Genomic DNA, 20,685 nt, shown 5'->3' with positions numbered 1-20,685 from the left:
TGATATATAAAACAACCTAGATGAAATTCCAGACAGTTGTGCTGAGTGGAAAAAAGCCAATCCCCAAAGGCTATATATTGAATAATCTCATTAATGTAACATTTTTGAAATGACAAAATTACAGAAATAGATTAATGATTGCCAAAGGTTAAGGAAGGGATGGGAGGAAGGGGCAAGTGGGTGTGGCTATAAATGGGTAAGTTGAGAGATTCTTATAGTGATGGAAATATTCTGTACTAATGACAATATCTCGGTTGTGATGCCATAATAAAGTTGTGCAAAGGTGTTTCATTGGGGGAACTGGGTAAAAGCACAGGAGACTTCTCTATATTATTTATCAGAACTTCATGTGAATCTACAATCTCAAAATAAAAAGTTTAATTTTGAAAAAAAGCATGTTAAATTAAAAATTCGTTTCCTCATATGAGTCACATTTCAAATGTCCAATTACTACATGTGGTTAATGACTATCATACTGGACAGCAGAAATAGTAAACTTTCCTATCAGTGCAGAAAGTTCTATTGGACAACACTGTTCAGGAATATAAGTTTCATGGAGCAAGTGAATATCCCATCTTAGGAAGATAAGAAACTTTATAAGCAAAAAAGTACAAAGAGGAAGTCTTAAAAGAAAAAAGTACTAACACATCTAGCCACATTAAATGTAAAATACCTATATATCAAAAACAAAATTAAGGAAAAACATGTATAACATACAGCAATGGTTTCCCATTTCTCTTCTTCCATTCTTTCATAAACAGGGTTTTGCCGCCACCATTTCTACAACTACACTAAAATTGCTCTATCTACCAACAATGCACAAGGGTTCCTTTTTCTCCACATCCTCGCCAACACTTGTTTCTTCTTGCATTTTTAATTTTGGCCATTCTAACAGGTGTAACGTGATATCTTGGGGCCCCTCGGTGGCTCAGTCAGTTAAGCATCCAACTTCAGCTCAGGTCATGATCTCATTGTTCGTGAGTTCAAGCCCCGCATCAGGCTTTCTGCTGTCAGCCAGAGCCTGCTTCCAATCCTGTCTCCCTCTCTCTCTGTCACTCTCCCACTCCCATGTGTACTTTGTCTCTCAAAAATAAACATGTTAAGAAAAAAACATGCGGTATCTCATTATTGTTTTAATTTGCATTTCCCCAATGATTAGTGATGTTGAGCATCTTTTCATTTGTCTGTTGCCCATCTGTATGTCTTCTTTAGAAAAATGTCTATTCAGGTCCTCTGCCCATTTTTTTTTCAAATGTTTATTTTTGAGAGAAAGAAAGAGACAGAGCACGAACAGGGAAGGGACAGAGAAAGGGAAACAGAATCCAAAACAGGCTCCATGCTTTGAGCTTTCAGCACAAAGCCTGACGCAGGGCTTAAACCCACACAACATGAAATCATGACCTGAGCCGAAGTCAACCGCTTAACTGACTGAGCCACCCAGGCAGCCCCTCTGCCCATTTTTAATCAGATTATTTGGGGTTTTTGGTATTGAGCTGTATGGAAGGTCCTCAAAAAATTAAAGATATAATTTCCATATGATCCAGTAATTCCACTATTGGGTACTATCCCAAAGAAAATGAGAATACTAATTCAAAAAGATTAGCATTATTTTCAACAGCCAAGATATGGAAGCAACTCAAGTGTCCACTGATAGATGATTAGATAAAGAGGATGTGGTATGTGTACATACACATACACAGTGGAATATTATTCAGCCATAAAAATGAATGAAATTTTGCTACTTGCAACAACATGGATGAGCCCAGAAGGTATAATGCTAAGTAAAACAAGCCAATCAGAGAAAGACAAATATCATATTATTTCACACATATGTGGAACTTAACAAACAAAACGAATGAAGAAAGAAAAAAAAAGACCAAAAAAAAGCCAGACTCTTAAATACACAGAACAAACTGGTGGTTGCCAGAGGGAAGGTGAGTAGGGGGACGGGTGAAATAAAGAGGATTAAGAGTATACTTATCTTAATGAGCACTGAGAAATACACAGAATTGTTAAATCATTATATTATATACCTGAAACTAATATAACATCACATGTTAATTATACTTGGAAAAAAATACAAAAATTTTAAAAAGGGAAAAAAAGAGTCTTAGAAATCTAAGCAACCAAAAGGTTCTGGTACATTCTCCCATATTCATTTCAACTACAAGCCATTCTAACTTACTAAAGTAAGTGAAAAGGAAGCCCAGTAAGGTTCTGATTTTCCACCTGATTTTGATTTATGTTGTACTTTTTATGTCAAATATTAACTTGTTTTCAAAAAAAATAAAATAAAATTGCTCTTATCTAAATCACCATTGACATACTTGTCAATGATAAAAGTCAATGATAAAAAGTCCAATTCAGCAGGAAGATGTAGTGATTCTAAGTTTGCATTCAGCTTGTAAAACCGCTCCCTCTATAGCTATTAGAAAAAGGAGCACCCCCAACAAAAAGAAAAAAAAAGGAGCAATAAGGACATAGAAGATTTGAGCCATGCACTATATAACTTAACTTAATATCTATACAACAATGGACCGAATAACCACAAAATATACTTTATTTTCAAATACATAAGCAATTATACTAGAAATGAGTAACTAAAATATAACTAGAAAACACAATTGTTTCAAAATTAAGAACTACACTTCTACAGTTGAGTCAAAGAATTCCACTATGCTAATTAGTGAAATGTTAACATTAATTTAAAATAACTAATAACTAAAATTAATATTATTTAGAAAATATTTTAACCAAATAAAAATATATATCCAAGCTTCGTGAGATACAATTAAAATCATGCACAGTAAAAGATGCATACAAGCGCATATGTTAGAAAAAAAAAGGCTGAAAAACCAACCATCTAAGCATTTAATAAGCAGTTGGGGGAAAAAATAGTGAATCAAACCCAAAGAAACTAGAAAGGAAGTAACAAATAGCAAATACAAAATAGAAAACAAATACGCAGTAAAGGGGATCAAAAATGTCAAAACACAGTTCTTTCAAATTTAAACAATTTTTTTAAAAAAACACTGTTAAGAATGACACATCCCTGGAATGCCTGGGTGGCTCTGTCGGTTAAGCATCTGAGTTCCGCTCAGGTCATGATCTCATGGTTCCTGAGTTTGAGCCCCACATGGAGCTCTGGGCTCTGCACTGACAGTGCAGAGCCTGCTTGGGATTCTCTCTTTCTTTCTCTCCCCCTCCCCACCTGGAACTCTCTATCTCAAAATAAATTAAAAAAAATAATACATAAATAATGACAAATCCCTGGCATGATCAAAAAAGAGAAGGCACAAATAACCAGTATCAAAAATGAAAAAAGGGACATCATTATCTAGTCCACAGACATATTTTAAAAAGACAGATAACAAGATACCATAAATAATTTTATGCCAATACATTTTAAACTTCAAGTGAAATGCACATATTTTTTTAAATACACATCATACTATATCTGATATAACAAGATCTGACAGTCCTGTATCTATTAAAGAAATGGAATGACTTAAAACCTTCCCACAAAGAAAACCCTAGGTCTAGGTGGCTTCATAAGTAAATTCCACTAAATCATCTCTAATACCAATCTTAAACTCTTCTAGAGACTAGGAAAAAAACTTCCCAACGCATTTTATGAGGTCAACATAATCCAGATACCAAAACCTTACAAGGATATTACATGAAAAAAATTACAGGCCTATTTCACTCATGCAAATAGATGCAGGGGCACCTGGGTGGCTCAGTCAGTTAAGCGTCTGATTTCAGCTCAGGTCATGATCAGGTTCATGAGTTTGAGCCCTATGTCAGTCTCTATGTTCGAGCCCTATGTCAACCCTATGACAGCTCAGAGAGCCTGAAGCCTGCTTCAGTCTCCCTCTCTCTCTGCCCCTCCTCTGTTTGTGCTCTCTCCCTCTCTCAAAAAATAAAACAAACATTAAAAAAAAAAGTGTTTTTAATAAAGAAAAAGAAATTACATGCAAAATTCCTAAGCAAAGTATTTAAGTAATACATAAATTATGAGTGCTATCATACAAAATATAAAAATTATATTATAAAAGTAATGTATCACAACTAACCTGAACTTATTTTTAGATTACAAAACTTGTTTTAATACTTTAAAATTAATCAATGCAATTCCTGACATTACCAAAATAAAGAAAAGTCATCTAATCAACTCAACGTATGCGGAAAAAATATTTGAAAAAAGTCAACATCCACTCATGATAAAAACTCTACACAAATTAGAAACTGCACGCATTTACAAAAAAAACCCACAACTCATAATTATGAAATGCTGAAAGTTCACCTTCTGCAATCAAAAATAAGACAAGATGACTGCTATCATCATTTTTATTCTATAGTGCCACACTGTGCCAGAGGTCATAGCCAGTGCATTAAGACTTAAAAAGGAAATAAAAGTTGTAAGGATTAGAAAAAAAGAAATAGAACTATCATTATTCACAAACAATACAACTGAGTGTACAAATTATCTTTTGGGATACCCAGATAATTTAACAAGATTGCTGGACTGTATTTATCTACACAAGCAATTAGAAAATAAAAATTAAATCTGGGGTGGCTGGGTGGCTCAGATGGTTAAGCCTCCGATTCTTGGTTACAGCTCAGGTCATTATCTCAACAGTTTCTCCAGTTCAAGCCCCATGCTGGGCTCTGCACTGGCAGCATGGAGCCTGCTCAGGATTCTCTCTCTCCGTCTCTGCCCCTCCCCTACTCGTGCTGTCTCTTTCCCAAGTAAATAAATAAACTTTAAAAAAAAATTAAAATTAAAAAAAGAAAATAAAAATTAAAGCTAATGGTCTAGACCTATCAGCAGCATTTACAGAGCTGATATATCCCTCCTCCACAGAACACGCTAAGGACATTATCTTCTTTTAAGAACAGGGCCACTATTAGAATTTTCCCACCACTCAACTTGGAAAAAATGAAGTGTTCCAGGACTTACCCCTAGGTTCTCTTCTTTTCTCTTCTTTTCCCTGAATTACCTACTTCTTTGGTGACCTCACCTAGTCTCACCTAGTCTCATGGCTTGGATCTTCCACTGCAGACCTGTCCTAACTACAGTCTTCTCAATCTCAGCCAATGGCAATTTCCAGTTGCTGAGGCCAAAAAACTCATTTTTGCCTCCTCTTTCCTTCATACTTCATGTGATCACTCAGCAAATCTTGCCAGTTCTAAATTCAAAATATATTCATGTCATATGACAACTCTCTGTTTAACATTTGAGTAACTGTAAGACTATTATCCAAAGGGACCGCACCATTTTCAATTTCCACCAGCAATGTATAAGGTCCCCATTTCTCTGTATCTTCATCAATACCTATTATTCTCCATCTTTTTGATTATGGCCATCCTAACAGTATCTCATTATAGTTTTGACTGCATTTCCCTAATGACTAATGTTGTTGACCATCATTAGGTGTGGTTTTTTGTCACTTAAACTTTTGGTGTCCTAAGAAACCACTGCTAAAGCCAAGGTCACAAAGATTTATGCCAATGTTTTCCTCAAAAAGATTTACAGTTTTAGCTTTTACATTTAGGTCTTTAATCCATTTGGATTTAATTGTTGTATATGGTGTGAGACAGGGGTCCAAGCTAATTCTTTTCCATGTAGATATCCAATTGTCCCAGTACCATTTGTTGAAAAAGACTGTTATTTCTAGGGTGCCTGGGTGGCTCAGTCGGTTAAGTATCCGACTTCAGTTCAGGTTTGTGAGTCCAAGCCCCGCATCAGGCTCTGATCTGCGAGCTCAGAGCCTGGAGCCTACTTCAGACTCTGTGTCTTCCTCTCTCCCTCTGCCCCTCCCCTGTTTATCCTCTATCTCTCTCTCTCTCTCTCAAAAATAAATAAACATTAAAGGAAAATTTTTTTAATTAAAAAAAAAAGACTATTCTTTCTCCACTGAATGGTCTTGGCACCCTTGTCAAAAATCAATTGGCTGGGGGCGCCTGGGTGGCGCGGTCGGTTAAGCGTCCGACTTCAGCCAGGTCACGATCTCGCGGTCCGTGAGTTCGAGCCCCGCGTCGGGCTCTGGGCTGACTGCTCGGAGCCTGGAGCCTGTTTCTGATTCTGTGTCTCCCTCTCTCTCTGCCCCTCCCCCGTTCATGCTCTGTCTCTCTCTGTCCCAAAAATAAATAAAATTTAAAAAAAAAAAAAAATCAATTGGCTGTAAGTGTAAGGGTTTATTGCTGGACTCTCAATTCTATTTCACTGATCTTTATGTCTACTCTTATGCCAGTATCGTATCATGTTGATTTGTAGTAACTTTTAATATCAGGAAAAGTAAGTCTCCAAATTTTGCTCTTCTTTTCCAAGACTTTTGACTATTCTGGGCCCCTTGCCTTTCCATGTGAAATTCAGAGTTAGTTTATCGATTTCTGCAAAGAAACCGGATGGTATATTGACAGGGACTATGTTGAATCAGTAGATCCTAAGTCAAAGGTTTACTTTAAAACCTCCAAAATCTCTGCATTTCATATGGAGTAAAAGCTCAAGTTCTTAAAATAGCTTATTTAAGATACTAAACAGTCTGGTTCCCTAATAACTCTTCCCAATCATTTCTTGCTACTCTCCCTCTTGCTCTTTCTTAAATTCACCCAGTATTCTCCTGCTTCACTGCCCTTATACTTAATTTGTAGCCTGAAATGCACTTTCCCTAGATATCTGACTCATTTCTTTGGAAATTTTTTTTTGTTAACGTTTATTTATTTTTGAGACAGAGAGAAACAGAGTTTGGGCAGGGAAGGGGCAGAGAGAGAGATGAAGACACAGAATCCAAAGTAGGTCCAGGCCCTGAGCTGTCAGCACAGAGCCCGACGCAGGGCTAGAACCCACGTACAGAGAGATCATGACCTGAGCCAAAGTCGGCAGCTCAACTGACTGAGCCACCCAGGCGCCCCTCCTGACTCATTTCTTACAAGACTTTACTTAAGGCACTTTTGCAGTGACCTAACCACCCTACATAAAACTGTGCACACACACGTTCTCTCCATCTCCCTTTCATTATCACTCTATAATTTAGATGTTCATTTTGTTTAACGTCTGTATACCCTAACGCTAGAAAGTGAACTCTTTGAAGGCAAATGTTATTGCCAATTCTGTTTACTTTTGCATTGCTATCACTAAACTAAATAAGTACCAAAACTACATATCAATACCAAAACAATGTCTAGCACATAGTAAGCACTCAATAAACTTCTGCTAGATAAGTGAAGGATTAAGGTAAGGAAAAAGAAACAAGAAGAACAGGAAAGCAATAAGTACAAGATTCTAAAAAGAAATAGTAATACAATACTCAATAAAATTTATAAGTTTAACTGCACTGAGGCACCTGGGTGGTTCAGTCAGTTAAGCGTCCGACTCTTGATCTCAGCTCAGGTTTTGATCTGAGGGTCATGAGTTCAAGCCCTACATTGGGCTGAGCATGAAGCCTACTTAAACAACAAGAAAAAAAAGTTTAACCCTATTAATAAAATGGAATTAAAAGAGAATATTATTGGGGCGCCTGGTAGTTCAGTCGGTTAAGTGTCCAACTTCAGCTTAGGTCATGATCTCATGGTTTGCGGGTTCGAGTCCCACATCAGGTTCTGCGCAGACAGTTCAGAGCCTGGAGCCTGCTTCAGATTCTATGCCTCCCTCTCTCTCTCTGCCCCTCCCCCACTCACACTCATGCTCTCTCTCTCAAAAATAAATTAATGTTAAAAAAAGAGAGCATTATTATGTTGCCTAATAGATAAAAAATATTTTTTAAATAATAATAGCCATCGTTGGCAAAGTTATAGTGAAATAGGAATTTTCATATATTGTGATAAGAATGAACTAGTATAACCTTTCTAGAAAGCAAATTGGCACTATGTATCAAGAAATCTTAAATTACAGCTGATCCCAACAACGTTGGGAGTGGTTAGGAGGGCCGACCACCCACACAGTCAAAAATCCCCATATAGCTTTTGACTTAACTACTAATAGCCTACTGTTGACTGGAAGCCTTACTGAGAACATATAGTCAATTAACACAAATTTTGTATTATATACTGTTTTGTTACAATAAAGTAAGCTATAGAAAAGAAAATGTTATTAAGAAAAATATAAAGAGGAGAAAATACATTTACAGAACAGTAAAAAATCTGCACATGAATGGATCCAGGCAGTTTAAACCTGTGATGTTCAAGGGTCAACTGTATTTATATTCTTTGATATAGTAATTCCACTTTTAGGAATTCATCATTAAAAAAATCAGATTTACAGAGATATTTATTTAGAAATGTTCAAAATACAGTAATTTTTTACAAAGAAAAACTAAAAAACAACTAAATAATGAGAAAAGAAAGATAAAATAATTTCTGGTAATAGTAAGTATAATTTATTAAATACTTAACACATGCCAGCTAGAATGTTAAATCATGAATTTACTTAACTCTTAAACTAGTAAGTATTATTATGCCTATTTTGCAAATAAGAAAACTAAGGACTAGAAAAGTATCAAGCACAATATCTCTTTAGATTCCTAAAATGGAATCTATACAGTCATTAAAGACTGTATTTTGGATAATATTTCACTGAGAGTTGGTTTTTTTTTTTTTTTTTTAACTTTTATTCATTTCTGAGAGACAGAGACAGAGCGCAAGCAGGGGTGGGGCAGAGAGAGAGGGAGACACAGAATCCGAAGCAGGCTCCAGGCTCTGAGCTGTCAGCACAGAGCCTGACACAGGGCTGGAACCCAGGAACCATGAGATCATGACCTGAGCCAAAGTCCGACGCTTAACCCACCGAGCCACTCAGGCACCCGAGGGTTTTTTGTAAGACAATGTTAGAAAAGAAGGCAAGACACAAAACTTAACATAATTTAATGGGACTAGATCAGACTGTAATATTAGACTAGAAATCTCTGGATAATTTGAGATTACAAGTAATTTTATTTTTAACATGCTACTCTTTTTACATACTACATTTGCATTTTCCAAATGATCTGTAATATATACGTATTTTAACAATCAGGGAAAAAACAACAATTACTATTAGTAAAGCTAAATCTTAGACTTCCCTCTATAGTTGTTCCTCTACCTATTAAACCATGTATCCCTTCCACCTCTTTTTTCATTGTGTCTACTTATATGGAAAAAGATCTAAACATGTAGGCAGTTTAAGTGTCTAATATTTAATACAGTGAAGAACATCATATACATAAAAACATACACTACCACCCAAATACTAGTTTTACTTTATATATCCATATTATTTCAATCCCATTTATTCACTTGAGTAATGTTCAACATTTTTATCAACTGATCTTATGCATCTTCCTTTTTCCATAAAGAGAGACTTATTAATAAACTAGTTTAAACAAGGTTATGTAGCTTCTTCACATACATACCTGACCTAAATAGAGAGTGTATTCTAAAAGGATATGCTATATAAGAATGGGTAAGATTTGATATATAATGGAGAAATGTGAAAGAAGTGGCTCAAATGAAGAACATAAAAACAAATAATATAAATTTTTGTTAACAATGAGACCATGAATATATAAATTTCATATACACATTTTCAAGCTCTTCTCCCTCTATTATTTAATTTTAACCTGATAGAGAATCTAACCAACCAATACATACTTGCTCACTGATTATCATCAAAAATATTCCAGCATGGTAAGCAGAAGTCTTATCAACTCGAGTTTGTTGTTTGTTTTTTTAATAGATAAGGATGTATATGTTCTTTTAAACATTAAAAAAAAAAAATTCTAGGTTAATATTTAGAGTGAACATGAACTTTAACAATGGTATGGCAACGGTCAGTACTGTCATTAAAGTGAATATACCAGTAAATACCACTTCAAAAAAACCCCCTTCCTATTGAAAACTACATCATCAACACAATACTGACACTAAAAAAACTCCCATGTCATTTTATAAATAAATAATAAATTTATATAAGGACAACTAATTTTAGACAATTTACCTTTACAGAAAAATAAACAGAAAATAGTAAGTTTCTATGACAATCAAGAAATATATTCTATTTAATATGCAATATCATCTACAAAGAACAGGCCTAAGAAAACTGATACTAAGAATCAAATGTATTAATAACACCTTAGCTCCTTAAAACCATCAAAAAAGGAAGAAAAAACAAAAGCATCTCTCTAGGGGTGCCTGGGTGGCTCAGTAGGTTAAGCGTCCTTGGTTCAGGCTCAGGTCATGATCTCAGGGTTCATGAGTTCAGTTTGTGAGTTGGAGCCCCATGTTGAACTTTCCACTATCAGAGCAGAGCCTGCTTGGGATTCTTTCTCTCCCTCTCTCTCTGTCCCTCCCCTGCTTGCGTGCACTCACACGCGCACCTCTCTCTGTATATTTCAAAATAAATAAATAAAATGTTTAAAAAATGGTAATGTTTAAAAAAAAAGCATCTCTCTATAAGGAATATATATGGCAGTCATAGGACTCAAAACATCTCTCTATAAGGAATATATATGGCAGCATAGCAAAAAAGATCAAGAAACATCTCTCTCAGGGTGCCTGGGTGGCTCAGTGGGTTCAGCATCCAACTCAACTCTTGATTTTGGCCCAGGCCATGATCCCAGGCTTGTGGCATCCAGTCCTGTATCAATCGGGCTTGCACTAGGAGTGGGATCTGCTTAAGATTCTCTCTCTCCCGGTGCCCCTTCTCCCCACCCACCCCCCTCACTCATGCTCTTGCTTTCTCTAAAATGAGAAAATAAAGAAACATCTCTCTCATGAACAAATGCTACCAAAACCAATCAATCCATCTTAACTGGAGATTAAGTTTCCTACAAAATGATTTTAAGTGTGCTACTGCGATAAGGGTAAGATAAGTACTAAATCTCATCAAAGTACCAAAGAGTGTGTCACTGAAAAAGACAGCATTTACAGAAAACGTAACTAATAATCTTAAAATGTATTTATCTATGCCCTAAGAACTATTATACTTGATCACTGAAGACATTCTAAATATCAATGGATAAGAGTATGGCTAAATAAATGATGATAAAAATCACCTTTTAGAATACTAGGCAATTGTTATAAAATTTAAGGTAGAATGAAGAAAGCATATGTGTGCAGAAACCAGAAAGATCTCTTAGACATATTCTTAAAGAAAAAAGCCAGTTGCTGAACAATATACACTTTTAGCTAAAGAATCCAGGAAGGTGTGTTTCTATAGACTTCTTCAATACTTTCTATAATCCTTCATTACATACTGCCAGTCCTAGTCTTGCTTGGTTATTTTAGAGTCTCACATTGTTGGTTTTACCAACATATTTTCATCTGTATGTGCTTATTTTCCCATTAGCCATGTTCCTTGATTATACAGATTATGATATATACTTCAATCTGGCAGTTAGCCATAGTCCCATACAGAAAATGGGTGCACAGATAATATATGCAGATGGCTAACAATATATGAAATATGAAGAAGCAGTTTAGAAGCAGAGAAATGAAAACACACATTAAAGGGGAAAACCAGGACTACAATACAGTTGTTTTATGCAACCACAAACTCTTCGAGAAATTCTAGTAACGAAATTTGTAACTACATTTTCCTTCTGAGAGATTTTTTTTTTAATCACTCAAATAAAAAGGCTTGAGAACCTATGTGTAAAATACTCATACTCTATGACTTTGGTTATACTTACCATCTGCCTGGCATTGATGCTACCAACATGCTCTTTAAGGCCACAGTTGATATCTGCAAACTCTACAGCTCTTCCTATTACCTAACATGTCTTCTTACTATAAATAAAAAAAAATAGTAAGTTACATATTTTACATATATAATAAAGACAAATTTATATCAAACTACAATCCTAAATGATATCAAAGTTCAAAACATATATAATATTTATAATACAAATATATGAGATTCCACACAGAAAGCCATAAAAGTAGAAAAAAAAAAAAAAAAAGGAAGAAAAAGAAAAAAGACCAAACTCATTTGCCACCACTGGAGGTAACTACTACACTCGGAAATGGTTATATTAAAGGAACAAACTAAGCATTTATTTTTCAAAAAGAACATTTTTTTCAAGGTAACAAATAGCCCTAACTGATAAGGGAAAAGTCTTCATAGAAGAGGACAATGCAACAGCAATGTACAAGGAACAATATAATTTTAATATTTATAATGAATAACTGAACAGGAATCAATAATCATCAATGAAGGCTAAAATCATTAGGTGAAAGGTTGATAGTGATTTACCTGGTGTCAAAGTAGCAGGTACAGATGATTTACTAGATGCAAAAAAGAAAAGATAACTTTACAATAAAATGATCTGGTTGTCACCACCTTAGCCTGGTAATCAAACACAGAATCAAAATGATAGGACAACTAAATGTTATGTGCCTCTTAATATGAAACAATAGGAGTACAAAGCATTACAAAATATTCTTCCAAAAATCTTTAACCTGAATCTGAAACACGTTTAGATTTAACACCCAGTTTATACAAAATACAGGGTATAAAGAGGTTATACTACACCATGAGTAAATAAATGATCAGCAATACAAAAAACATAGACATTCTCAACAGACCTACCAAGTCTGTATCACGGGGTAAGAGAGGGAGGGTGGTGTAGACAGGTAAGAAAGGCAGTGCTACAATAAAAAAGACTCAAAGAGATAACTAAATGCAATGGGTAGCTCTTAATGTGAATTTGGTATTTAAAAAAAAAAAAATGTTTGGGGAACTGAAGAAATATATGGTATGAGTATGTTAGGGAATTATTGTTATCTTGCTAGAAATAATGGTTTTATAGTTATAGTGGAGAATATCCTTTTTCTGGAAGATATATGCTAAAGATAATGTCTTCTCATAATTTAAAAGAGCAAATTTCAAGCTAAATCCTTAAATGAAATTTAGGAAAGTCCAAAATATACACATATGTAACATAAATGTATAATACTCAAAAAATATTATTATATCTGTTTATCTATCCATATGTACTCTGAGAAGAAAAATCCAATCATGCTATAAGGAAAGGAAGAAAATGAAAGAAGAAATTCTAATGGATAAAACTTAAGAAAAGGAGGGGCTCCTGGCTAGCTCAGTCAGTGGATCATGACTCTTGATCTCAGGGTCATGAATTCAAGCCCCCTATTGAGAGTGGAGCCTACTCTAACAAAAAATCATCATCATCATCATATATATAAATGTATGTATATGTATACACACACACATGTATATATATACACACATACATACACATACAGTAAAACCTTGGATTGCAAGTAACTTGCTCTGCTAGTGTTCTGCAAGATGAGCAAACACTTCTAATAAATTTTAACTTGATAAACGAGTGATGTCTTGCAATACGATGTCTTGCAGTGTGAGTAACACATGATGCTGATGGTTTCTCTCTCTTCTTCTCTCTCTTTCTCTCTCTCTCTGCAGGATTGTGGGCGATCCCAAGCTCAGATGCTCGGTCTCAGGCCATGGTGTTTGGCAGAAATCAATGATTTTTCAGAACATTGCAAGGTGCCTACAATAGGCACTAGTGTATCTTTTGTCACTTCAAAGCACCTATGGACAGTCCTTTGCTTTTCCATGCTGAGAGTAAGCTTAGAAATGCTTTGCTTCATTCTAGGTCAGGGTACCTGCAGATACAGACCCTTTTCTCTGCTGCCTTATTGCCAGTTACATTAAATACAATATATGACAAGAGTTTATTAATACTGTAGTCAACAATTGTGTGAGCATATACAATGGCCCCCATGCAGAAAAAGGTTGAAAAGAAAGGCAGTAAGAAAGAGATGATTATGGTGGAAGCTAAGAAGGAAATCATCAAGAAGAACGAACAAGGTGTCCAAGCAGCCAAAATGGCAAGATTTGTAAGAAGTCTGCATCAGCATCTCATCTATAGAAGAGAAAAAGATGAAATCTCACTTCAAATGAGATTAGGGAGATGAGTAAATGTGAGAAATGGTACAAAATTTTGTAGGAAAGCACCATCAGAAAAGGATGTAGAAGTGCAAGCAACGAATGTGTTTAATGACAATGCAATGTCACATTTCCACAAAATCCTCAAAGGAGACAAAAACCAAGTGTCACTGGATAGGTTACTTGTTAAAGTTGCACAAAAAGAGAAAGATTCCACTGGGCCAATAGATTGCAGTGATTCCATTAGTGATAGTGAAAGTCGTCCTACACAATAACCTTCCTCACTCTTGTCTCCCTCATACCAGCCACAAAGGTTTTTAAAGGTAAGTGCTTTTACCTTAGGTTGTTTTTTTTCTTTATATATTTTCTTTATTATTTTGTACTATGTTACAGTATTGTAATCATTTTTATATGAACATTTTGGGGTTGTGGAATGAATTATCTGACTTCTCATTATTTCTTATGGGGAAATCCACTTTGATATACAAGTGCTTTGGATTACAAGCATGTTTCTGGAACTAATTATGCTCATGAACCAAAGTTTTACTGTATATATGTATTTTTTTCAGTGAAGAAAAGGACTCCGAATAGCCAAACAACCTTGAGAAATTAAAACAAATCTAGAGGCTTCACACTTCCTGATTTCAAAACATATTAACAAAGCTACAGTAATCAAAACAGTATGGTACCAGCATAAAGAGACCTAAGAACAGGGGCACCTGGGTGGCTCAGTAGGTTGAGCATCAGACTTCAGCTCAAGTCATGATCTCATGGCTTGTGGGTTCAAGCCCTGTGTCGGGCTCTGTACTGACAGCTCAGAGCCTGGAGCCTGTTTCAGATTCTGTGTGTCCCTCTCCTGCTCGCACTCTCTCTCTCTCTCTCTCAACATATTAAAAAAGAGAGAGAGAGAGAGAGAGAGAGAGAGAGAGAGAAACCTAAGAACAGTTGGAACAGAATATAGAGCCCAGAAATAAATCTTCACATACATGGTCAAGTTATCTTTGACAAGGATGCCAAGGCTACACAAGAGGGGATAGTCTTTTCAACAAATGGTACTTGGAAAACTGGATATCCACAAGCAAAAGAATGAACTTGGACCCTTACCTGACACCATATACAAAAATTAATTCAAAAGGAGTTGAAGACCTAAACATGAAACCATAAAACTCTTAGGAAAAAACACAGGAGAAAACTTCATGACCTTAGACTGGCAATGACTTCTTGGATATGGCACCAAAAGCACAGGAGACAAAAGCAAAAATACACAAATGGGACTACATCAAACTTAAAAACTTCTGCACAGCAAAGGAAACAATCCACAGAGTGAAAAGGCAAATCTACAAAACAGGAGAAAGTATTTGCAAACCATGTATCTGATAAGGTATTAATATCCAAAATGTACAAGTAATTCCTACAAGTCAATAACAAACAAAAAAAATCTCAAATTGTAAAATGGGGAAAGGACTTGAATAGATATTTCTCCACTGATGATTGATATACAAATGGCCTACAAGCACATGCGAAGATGTTCAACATCACTAATCATCAAGGAAATGTTAATCAAAACCATGAGATATCACCTCACACCTGACAGGATGACCACCTTAAAAAAAAGGCGGGGGGGGGGGGGGGGAGACAAGATAGGCTTTCCAAAACAAGATTAAAGTTTTAAATAGTGATAAAAAGATTTAATAGTAATTCCTGAAACAATTAAGGTGGTATCACCTTAGAATTATGAATTTATGCTTAGAATTTATCCTAAATTCTGATTACAAAGTTAATTTTAGAAATATTAGATGGGCACCTGGCTGGCTCAGTCAGATCTCTCACTCTTCATCTCGAGGTCATGATTTTGAGCCCCACATTGGGCACAGAGATTATTTAATAAAATAAACTTAAAAAAATATTAGAAAAAACTGATTATCACATCCGTAGAACAATGAATTTTCTTAATTTGGAAATATGAAGCAATGACAAAGGAAAAGAACAACGGATTCATGGATGAACATTTTAAACCTCAGACAAATAAAAGTAACCAGAAACAGCAAGAAAAAGATTTTTAAGAAAAAACACTATAAAGAAGATGTGGTATATATATACAATGGAGTATTACTCAGCAATCAAAAAGAATGAAATCTTGCCACTTGTAACTACGTGGATGGAACTAGAGGGTATTATGCTAAGCAAAATTAGTCAGTTGGAGAAAGACAAATATCGTATGACTTCACTCATATGAGACCTTTAAGAAACAGAACAGATGAACATAAGGGAAGGGAAGCAAAAATAATATAAAAACAGGGAGGGGGACAAAACAGAAGAGACTCATAAATATGGACAGAAAACAGAGGGTTACTGGAAGGATTGTGGGAGGGGGGATGAGCTAAATGGGTAAGGGGCATTAAGGAATCTACTCCTGAAATCACTGTTGCACTATATGCTAACTAATTTGGATGTAAATTAAAAAAAAGAAAAAAAAACACTAAAAACCATATATTTGGACCATTCTCAAAATTTTAAGAGAAATAGACCTATTAGGTAATCAAAGGACATGAACAATCCATGTTTAGAAAAAGTGTCCACCATCAGTCTAATGAGGTTTAGTGAAACTGGTACACCCAGAACCAGTGCTCAGCCAAGTGCAACATATGGGTTCTTCCAGCCAGTAATTCCACTGATGGTCATAAAAACCTAGCTGGCCTAGCCACTTTCTTCCCCCACGGAAATTAATGAAATGTTGGTGGTGTTTGTTTGTTTTTTTTAAATTCTTGAAGTTATGTGAATTTGGATAGCACAAATTCATTAACCTGAATCCAGATGTACTAATGAAATAATTTCTGGAAGACAAGGCTTAGATTCTTCCAACAGCCTGCCCAATCTAGACATATTTTAAAACTATAGTACAGTGGGTAGGAGGGTAGTTAAAACCAAAATTCAGAGTAATGTTATCATCTGTCTATATTTTAAAAGCAAAGTGAACTACTCACTATAATGTAAAGGGAAAAAATGTTTATGTGACAAACCAATATATCTTATTTCAACAATTTTAAGACATATTTTTACATTTCTGCAGTAACGATACATCCTAAAATCAATGATACATCACCGCTACCTGGAGCTGTTTTTTGTTTTAATTTCATAGAGGTACATAAAACATCCCATCTTATAACTGATGGGATGAATGATAGATATTTGGAAATGTCATGATTTACTTGATATCAAAGGTTTTGTTTCAGAGGGCCACAAAAAGAATATGTTAAGAGTAAAGTTTCAGGTCACAAAGATTCAGGTTTGCCTGAATCCTGGCTCTACCAAATACCAATTGGGTAATGTTGGACAACATTCTTCACATTTCTCATGTTTTCTGTTTACTCATTTGTGAAACAGTATGAATAACAGTGCAAATCTCATACAACTGTGAGAATTAAACATAGTAGCATACGTAAAGTGCTTAAAACAGTGCCGGGCATATACATATACACTCTTAGATATGTGGTAGCCATTTTTATTACTATGAGGATGAAGGTGATAAGGCTGATAATGACTTTCGGCTAATTCAATGGTAGGCATGGTAAATATTTTTTTAAATGCTCACTCTCTTGGGGCACCTGGGTGGCTCAGTCGGTTGAGCGTCCAACTGCAGCTCGGGTCATGATCTCATGGTTTGGTTCATGAGTTCGACCCCCGAGGCGGTCTCTGTGCTGGCAGCTGAGAGCCTGGAGCCTGTTTCGGATTCTATGTCTCCCTCTCTGTCTCTGCCCCTTCCCCACTCGTGCTCTGTCTCTCAAAAATAAACAAACATTAAAATGTTCAATCTCTTCTTTAATTCTTAATAAAACTGCTTCTAAAGGCATTTAATAGAGATCTGTTAAGATTCAATATTTGGCCTGCCTTATTCTTCACAAGACTTACACCATGAGTCTGCATATAAAAAGCTGAAGGGAAGGAAGGCAAAGATGACAGCCGTTTTCTAAAATTCACATTGACTAATACATGGTTACTGCTTTGCATATTAAAAGACATGCAAAACCATGGAATAATAATCGTGAAGACAGAAAAGGAGATTTTTTTTATCAGTAATTATTTTTTTCAATATATGAAATTTATTGTCAAATTGGTTTCCATACAACACCCAGTGCTCATCCCAAAAGGTGCCCTCCTCAATACCCCTAACCCACCCTCCTCTCCCTCCCAGCCCCCATCAACCCTATTTGTTCTCAGTTTTTAAGAGTCTCTCATGGAAAAGGAGATTTTAAAAGAAGGAAAATCCTCAGATACTGTTAAAAAATATGCACCTACGCTGATATTTATTTACTCTCTACTGTGTACACGATACTATGCCTCCTTCAATAAAGAAAAAATACTCTTGTAATAACTTAAGCGTACTTTTTGTATGCAGTCCAATACGTGGTTCTCTTTACTCTTCCCTTCAAAGTTATTAAAGTCAACAGGTACACAAACTGACATTCCTCAGTACTGTATGCTGGGTTTCTGCACTGGGATTTTGAACTGTTTTTTTTTTTTTTTAATTGTTCATTAGTCTTTTTCATGAACTAAACTGTAGCCTCCTTGTACAAAAGCAGCCATTTCTTTCCTATTCTTCCCACCATTTCCAGCACCGCAGCCCCCCCCCCCCCATCCAGGCACAGTCGCTTAAATTAATAAAGGCTCTATCTAGCTTAGGAACTAAAAAATTGTTGATTTAATTTCTGACCTTTAAAAATGAGCAATGTTAGAAAACTGAACCACGCGATTATCAAAACACAAAACGCATGACGTTTACATTTCTTAAAGCGTGCAAGGGTTCTTTCATTGAAAACTGAATGATGGTTAAAACAAGTTACAAAACAGCTGGGTGTTTGAGAGAAAAACCATAGAAATAATAAAAACGGAACAAAAGACTGATATTAGAATGAAAAGACATTTTTTTTTAAAGTGAGAAAAAAGAGGCGGCTGCAAATCATTGTTTTCGGTGAGAGACCAGGTTGATCTCCAGGATTTTCTTCCCTGCGCTCAACCAATCCCCACCTTTTCTGAGTTAACCAGTCTCCAGGCAAGCAGCGCTTCTTGATTGGCTTAAAGATATCGAGTAGAAAAACCAGCCAATCCTGCCTTCAAGTCGGAACTGTGCTATGGAGACATTACAACCACTGCATGGCGAGAATGTGTACAAACCTGTCCCTGCCACAAATATCAGATCCTAGTTCTAAAGACTGTTGCCGAAAGGAAGATTCTTTAAAGCCAACACCAAGCGTGATCTAGCATCTGGCATCTACACTTTATTACTCTAGCTCTCGGGGACGGGGGAGCCGGGGGGAGGGGGGGGGGTAAGGACTGTTTTAACCAAAAGAGCCTACGGTATAAACTGTCCCGGTCAGATGACTCCCTTTATCAAAGACAGATTTCCAAATAGGTATCTCGGAGAGGGTCCGGTTGACAGCAGGGTTTAAGAAGGGTCCCAGTGAGGATCAAAGTTGCGGTGGGGGAGGGGGGTGCGGACGAGGGTCAAAGGGGCACAAATACCAGGGACTGGGGATGTCTCTGCACAGTATCCAAAATCGGAACGCGTGGAGCGAGAGGCTGTCTTTGAATATGAAGAAGTGAGTAAATAAACGGCTTTGCTAAGACTACGTGCTCTAGAGGGTGGCCCAAAGTTCCAAGAACGCTCCGCCTGGGAAACGCCGAAGGCGCTCGAAGGGGCAAGAGGTCAAGTCCCGGCGGGAACCGACGAAGCCTGGGGGGGTCGAGAGGGGTGTGTCTGGGGCCTGGAGGCCCGCCCGAGAGTGAGAGGCCGAGGAAGGGGCCGCGGCCCCCGCCTTCGCCCGGCCTCGGGCGGCGTGCCAGAGCCCGCCTCTCGCCGACGCCTCACTTCCCCTCCGTCCAGGCGGCCAGGCCCGCGGGCCGGGCTGGAAGTGGCCCGGGCTGGCCCACCACGTCCGGGGATTTAGGTTTCGGTGGCAACGCCGCCCGCCGCTGCCTCAGGCCCTCCGCTTCGGCTCGGGGTCCCAGGGTCCCTTCCCTCCCGGACCCGCCACCCCGCCTACCACCCGCCGCTTTTACCTGCTCCGGGAGCGGGTGGAGGGCGTCGAGGCCGGGGCCGCGTCGTCGAGTGCGCGACGCGGCGCCGCGGGTCCGCAGCCCTTTCCCGCCGCCGCCACTGCGCTCTCCGGCGCGGCGCAGGGCTGGCGAGCAGCGGCGACCGCGGGGGGGGAGACGCGCCGCGAGCGCCGGGCGGGGAGACACTGCCGCTCTCTGTCCGGCCGGGGAAGAGCAGCCTCGCAGCAGCCAGCCGCGAGAGGGCGGGTGGGCGGCCGAATGGGGAGGAGGGGTCTCGGGGAGTAGGGAATGGCTGCCACGTCGCTCAGGTGGCTCGCCGCCCTCCGCCTCCCCCACCCTCTCCAGCTCCCCGGCGCGACCTCTGGTTCGTCCCCGAGCTCCGCCATGGCGCGTCGGCCCGCCCCGCGGGGCCGGCTCCGGGGACCCGGCCCGCGGGCGCTCCCGCCTCTCACACTCCTAGAGTGAGTCCCGGCCTGGCCGGTTCTGCCGCATCGGACCCGTCTCTCCACCGCCATCCCCACTACCAAAAAGCTCGCCCGAAATCCTGTTTCCCCCCCTTCCCTGGTCGTAGTGGTCACATGGAGGAGCAAGCCCTTTTCAGTGTGGCGGGTTTTCGGAGAAGGCGGGAGCTGTTTTGAGCCCGTGAACGTATCAATAAGGGGCCCCTTTGCCGAAGTAAAAGGGCGCGGTAAACCACAGTAGTCTCTCGCCCTCTTCACTCT

General features: G+C 38.0%; 1 protein-coding gene across 11 annotated transcripts in view; it reads right to left on the bottom strand.

The window, feature by feature from the left end:
• The window catches only part of N4BP2 (NEDD4 binding protein 2), a 154,218-nt gene extending 134,165 nt beyond the window's left edge, over positions 1-20,053 (bottom strand). For all 11 annotated transcript variants that reach the window (XM_049631898.1, XM_049631899.1, XM_049631891.1 and 8 more), the window contains exons 1-2: positions 19,967-20,053; positions 11,670-11,766 (exon numbers count right to left, since the gene is read on the bottom strand). The gene's annotated coding sequence lies outside the window, so the exon portion shown is untranslated. The remainder of the gene's footprint in view (positions 1-11,669; positions 11,767-19,966) is intronic.
• Positions 20,054-20,685: the final 632 nt, after the last annotated feature.

The sequence above is a fragment of the Panthera uncia genome, chromosome B1, assembly GCF_023721935.1.
Source record: "Panthera uncia isolate 11264 chromosome B1, Puncia_PCG_1.0, whole genome shotgun sequence".
Taxonomy (NCBI): domain Eukaryota; kingdom Metazoa; phylum Chordata; class Mammalia; order Carnivora; family Felidae; genus Panthera; species Panthera uncia.
This window is presented reverse-complemented; position numbering and strand designations above follow the sequence as displayed.